The sequence below is a fragment of the Myotis brandtii genome, unplaced genomic scaffold (genome assembly GCF_000412655.1).
Source record: "Myotis brandtii unplaced genomic scaffold, ASM41265v1 scaffold265, whole genome shotgun sequence".
In the NCBI taxonomy this organism is placed as follows: domain Eukaryota; kingdom Metazoa; phylum Chordata; class Mammalia; order Chiroptera; family Vespertilionidae; genus Myotis; species Myotis brandtii.
Window position 1 is genome coordinate 1,461,111 of NW_005360086.1, and position 6,371 is coordinate 1,467,481.

Genomic DNA, 6,371 nt, shown 5'->3' on the forward strand with positions numbered 1-6,371 from the left:
CGAGCTGGTTGGCGAGGCGGGGCCGCCGCGTTCCCGGTGACTTGGGGGCACGCCTGCGGGCATCATTGCTGACCACGTTACTAGGCGAAAGGGCACGCGAATGGGGCCAGAAGACCTGGGCTGCATCCAAAACAGACCTCATGACGTCACCCCCATTCTCCTGGATTAGAAGCCGAAACTGTGTGTCCTTCAAAATTGCTCCTTGTCCTCTACCCAACAGTCTCCCAGTCATCCGGAAAACCCACCCTCTGCCCGTCTCTTATCCCCTCCTCACCGCCCCAGACCTTGTCTAGGCCACCACCAACTCGCACCTGGGATTACTCTGAGTCTCTCTTCCTCCCATCCGCCTCTACCCAGCTGCCCACATGATGTTTCTAAAAATCTAGCCAGGCCTCCCCTCTGCTTAGAACCCTTCAAACCTCCAGCGACCTCTAGGCTAGGGAACACTCTCCGTTCTAGACTGGCCCGGCCTGCTTCCGCAGCCTCCTCCTAAGCCCCCGTCCCTGCCTGGGATGCTGTGTGAGACCTTCCGTGGGGGGCTCCTCACCTTTCCCTCTCCTGGAGTGGCCCTGCCTTCCTCAGGCACCTCTGAGGCTTAGCTAATTCCCCGAGTCCTGCAGGAAACCCCTCCAGCCACCGACTGAACCCCAGACTGAGTTAGAGGTCCCTCCCTGGGGCTCTGACGATGCCTATCTGCTGCCTTATTGTCAGAGGTGGTGGAGCTTGGTGGCTAAGGTGGGGACTAGACCAACTGGGTATTAATCTTGGCTCTGCCTCTTGCTACTTATGAAACCTGAAGCAATCACTATGCCTTATGTACGAATACATGAGAAACAGGCATAAGAATGTTCCCTAGCTGAAGGGTTTGGGAAGGACTGAATGACTGAAACACAGGAAGAGTTGCCATAGTGACTGGCACTTAGTAAGAACCCAATAAATATTAGTTATACTTATTTTTAAGTGCCTACCCGCCACTCTGGACTGTGAGGGGCAGAGGTTTTTATCTTTGTATCCCCAGTATCTGAGTGTCTGATGCCTGGTAGTTGCTCATTCAGGTGTCTATTGAATGAATGGATGAAGCACTTTATTCACTCCAAGCCTCAGTTCTCTCATCTTTGAAATGGGGATATTAAAGCTTATCTCAGAGGGGAAATGTGAAGACCAAATGAAGTCAATGCAATGGCCTACTTATTTAACAAATCCGTATGCACACTCCTCCCGCCCCCAGGCAGACACTGTGCTGAGCTTTGGGAAATAGACAAGGGCAATTGGGTAGTAAGACATTAGTGCTTGGTAATCCGTTATCTTGTTTTGATAACGTACATGATAACATACATTTATTGTGTATCTTCCTTTTACAAAGAAAGAAACTCAGGAAGGAGAAATACCTTGTTCTCAGTCACATAGCTGATTGAGGAGCAGATCCAAATCTTTTTATTCCAAATCCTGTTTCTTTTCACTATACCCTGTTTTCCCTCCCTTCCTACTCCCTCCCCCCGCCCCAGGAGCCTACAGTCAACACAAATAGCTATTATATAAAGTAAAAAGAATAAGAGCCCTAACACATACAGAAAAAATCTGTGTGTGAATTTCAGGGCTGCGCAGATGTACGTGATAACGTCTGACTAACATATGTTAAGTGTATTCTGTGTCCTAGGACTGTGATTCACATACATTATTTCTCTTAACTCACAACAGGCAGATATTATTTCAGTTTTACAAAGGAACTACTTGAGGCTCAGAAAGGTCATCAATTTAACTATTTAAGGCCTGTCACAGCAAGTAAGTAAATGCATTCCAAGGGAAGTGGTGCGTATGCAGGCAGGAGGAGCCTAGGAAGAAAGAAGAAATCAGAAAAGGCTCCACAGTGGAGGTGGCATTTAACTCCAGCTTTGAAGAATGGCTCAGATTCCAACAAGAAGAGACACAGCCCAGAGAAATGAGGCAGCAAAGTGAGGAATTGACAGCAGCTGTCACTTTGAGAAATTTTTTTTTTCAAAGTTTTTATTGATTTCAGAGAGAGGAAGGAAGAAGGGGAGAAGAGATAGAAACATCAATGATGAGCCCGGCCGGCATGGTTCAGTGATTGAGCATTGACCCATGAACCAGGAAGTCAGGGTTCAATTCCCTATCAGGACACCTGCCAGGGTTTCAGGCTTGATTCCCACTAGGGGGCGTGCAGGAGGCAGCCGATCAATGATTCTCTCTCATCACTGATGTTTCTATCTCTCTTTCCCTCTCCCTTCCTCTCTGAAATAAATTATATATATATGAAATCCATCAAAAGGGGAGTGATTGAATAAATTAGAATATGATTAAGAGTACTGAAATGGAGAGATCACCCAGGATTATCCAGATGGGCCCTAAATGCAATCACAAGTGTCCTTATAAGAAAGGCGGAGAAAGACTGGACATAGGAGAGGAGGCAGTGTGGCCACGAAGGCAGAGATGAGAGTGCTGTGGCCACCAGCCAAGGACTCCCTGGAGCTGGAAGAGACAAAAAGAATTCTCCCCTGAACCTTCTAGAAGGAACCAGCCCTGTCAACACTTTAATTTTAGTCCCAGAAGACACTTCAGACTTCTGATCTGTAGAACTGTAGGAGAATGAACTTCTGCTGTTTAGGCCATTACATTTGTGCAATTTATTCCAGCAGCAATAGGAAATGCATACACGACTCATTTCTCAGGCCTTGGCTCAGACCTCCAGGAGACCTTCTGCGACACGCCTAGGGTAGATGCTGTCCCCCACACCCTCTCACCCACAGCATGGTCTCAGGGTTGGTGTGCTTTACTGGACAGTGAGCTCCCTGAAGACAGACGCCCTGTCTCATTCATATCTCCGGCCTGAGCACCCAGCATGGCGCCTGGTATGACGTCAGCATTTGGTGAATGTCTGTGAGACCATGAATGAGGAAAGGGAGATAAATTGGATTTGTTCTAATTTATCAAGACACTGGGTCTTTATCCAAGACTAGACAGTTAACTTTAGCTCTTGACTTTGACTCAAGTTAAAAATGACATCATCCAAAGCGAGATTTTTGTCCACTCTATGAAAGCAAGGTTTGCACAACGTTTGGCAGCTGCTGGCACTGCCGCTTATTTGGCTTTTCGATTTGGGGCTGCCTGCAAGAAAATACTGATTGTTTAACATCACCTCGGCCTGCGTCCGCCTTCAATGATCAGTTGTGATCAAAATAAGTTTACCCTACACAGCAGTCCAGAACAATTTCCTTCTTTTCACTTTCCATTTGAAAATCAGAAACATTCATTTTTAGAACCATTTTTATTAGCCTTTTTTTTGGGGGGGGAGGGGGGTATTGGCTACTGTTATGTACTGTTTGGTATTGGATCTAATGGGCAAAGTATAAGCATTATATTCCAAGTCACTATCATCTCTTCTTTCAAAATTAAAACTCTCTTCCTCACCTTCCTCTCCTTTAAGTGGCTGCCAGCCTCTCTTCTCCTCCCCCCGCTCCCCCCGCAACTCTGTGATATTTCTTAGTACACCATTCCCTTCTCAGACATACAGTGAAGAAAATTCTTTAAAAGGGACGCTTTTCATATGCTACTTGGAGACAGTCGATGACAACAGAGAGCTATGAAAAATTACATCAGAGAGGAGATATTTGCTCAAGGTCATTGAGAGAAAAAGTAGCAGAGCTGGATTCTTCCCAGGCCAACCACAGGCCTGTGTAAGCCCTTTGCACTCATCGCTTTAGAGTGAAAAACCTCACATACTAGTAGTCCCTGCTACCAAAAAATTATTAAGATAAAGCATGTACGCTGTCTTAGGAAAATAAAACAAGAAAAAGGCTTTTTAACAAAAAGCAGCAGTTCTCTGCCTTACACCTCCTCTCAGTCCCATGCTCCAAATAGAACCATTTCCTGTTATTGTGGTAAAAGAGACAATAGAATTTAACATGTTAAACATGTTAGGTGTGCCGCTCAGTAGGATTAAGCGCAGTCACATTGTTGTGTAACCATCCATCTCCAGAACTTTTTCATCTTCCCCAGGCCACCCTCCCTCCAGTAACCATCATTCTACTTCCTGTCTCTATGAATGTGACTCTCTAGGTTCCTCATATAAGTGAAATCACACAGTATTCATCCTTTTGTATCTGGCTTGTTTCACTTTAGTGTATGCTTTCAAGGTTCATCCCTGTTGTAGCATGTGTTAGAATTTTCTTCCTTTATAAGGCTGAATAATATCCTTTTTCTTTTTTAAATGAATTTTTATTGATTTCAGACAGGAAGGGAGAGGGAGAGAGATAGAAACATCAATGATGAGAGAGAACCATTGATCGGCTACCTCCTGCATGCCCCACATTGGGGACTGAGCCCACAACCCGAGCATGGGAACCTAACCGAGAATCAAACCATGACCTCCTAGTTCATAGGTCGACGCCAGCCAGGCCAAGGCTGAATAATATTCTATTGTTGTGTAAGGGTGGAGCAAATGTAGGTTTACAGTCATTCATATGGAAAATAGTACTATATATATATATATATGCAAATTGTCCCTGCGGGAGTTCAACCAGGAGACCAATCGCTCGCTATGATGTGTGCTGACCACCAGGGGGTGGTGCGGAATGAAGGAAGGCCCTGGCTGGCAGCTGGGGAAAGGGGGCCCTGCCTGCAGCCGGAAGGAAGGCCCCAGCCAGCACCCGGAAGGCCCCGATGGGCCCTGATCACTGGCCAGGCCTAGGGACTCTATCCGTGCACAAATTTCATGCACTGGGCCTCTAGTAATTAATAAATAATAATACAAGAATAAACTCTGGTGTTTTGCATACTCACAACTGTAAACCTGCTTGTGCCCCACCCTGTATAACATATTTTATTTATCCATTCATTGAAGAACATCTGGGTTGTTTTGTCTTTTGGCTGTTAATAATACTATGAACATTGGTGTACAAATGTCTGCTCGAATCCCTACTTTCAAATCTTTATATTTTTAATTCTTACGTGAGGATATTTTTTCCATTGATTTTTCAGAAGGAGTGGAAGGGAGGAAGGAGGGGGGAAGAGAGAGAGAGAGAGAGAGAGAGAGAGAGAGAGAGAGATTGACTGGTTGCCTCCCGCATGGGCCCCCAAAAGGGCCAGGGATCAAACCGGTGACCCTCTAACCACTGAACAAACCTGGCCAGGGCCCTACTTTCAATTCTTTTGGACCCATACCCAGAAGTAGAATTGCTGGATCATGTGGTAAATTCTGTTTTTAATTTTTTGAGGAACGGTCAAAAAATCAAATTTTTTCCATAGCAACTGCACCATTTTACATTTTTACCAACAGTGCACAAGTGTTCCAACTTCTCCACATCCTCACCAACACTTGTTTTCTGTTCTTTTGAATAGTCATTCTAATGGATATGAGGAGATTTCTCACTCTGGTTTGGATTTGCATTCCCCTAATGACTAGGAATGTTGTCATTACTAGAGCCTATTGGCCATTCGTATATCTTCTTTAGAGAAATGTCTATTCAAGTCCAAAGGAGAACATTTTGAACTATTTTAGCCATTTCTGCTTATCATCTTCTGTGATTTACTTCCAAACAACATAGTTATACAGCTATTTCTTGGTTTTGTTTGATAGGTAAGAATTTGTACTTCCATCTCTCGTCCCCAAGTCCTCCCAAACAGTTTTGCTGTTATTTTGTATATATATGGCTGCCTTTGTAACTCTGAATAACATACTCCTATTTTTTTTTATAGCAAAGATGGAAATTTATTGAAGAACAAGTACAGACTCCCACGTGGGGAGGGGGAAAGAGTCCCCCATACTCCTTTATTTCATGTCCCACCATTGATAGGCCGGGTCTCCTGACACCTTGATTTATAAGGCAAGACCATGTGCCTCCACTCCCTCCCCATCTCTTGCCCTCTACCTCTCAACGGCAGCTGGGTGTGACTGCCAGCTTCAGAGTATTTACATCATTTCCTCACTATGATGACATCTTCCGGACTTTTTTCATAGGCTGAGAATAAGAATTTTAAAAATCTGTAGGTGGTGTTTACAGTTTAAGCCATTTTTGAAGCACAGATGGGAAGGATATTGACAAAGGGGAGGGACTAAGGGCTTTCTCAGAGTAGCCAATGGCATGCGCAAAAGCATAGGGACCATGTACTGTGTGAGTCATGTCCAGCTCACAGCAGATGTGCTCCGTTCAGGCAGAAAGACCCTCGGGGAGCTAGGAGGAATGGAGTTGGTTGAAGAAAGAGGGAGGCAAGTTGAAGGGCCTGAATGGTCCATGTGCCCTGTTTTTCCCACTCCCAGAATTCCGGTCCACATGGCTCAATACAAAGACTCGGGGACTTACACATCAGGTATGTTCACTACCCTTTCTCCCAGCCTTTCTCCCCGCCACCTCCCA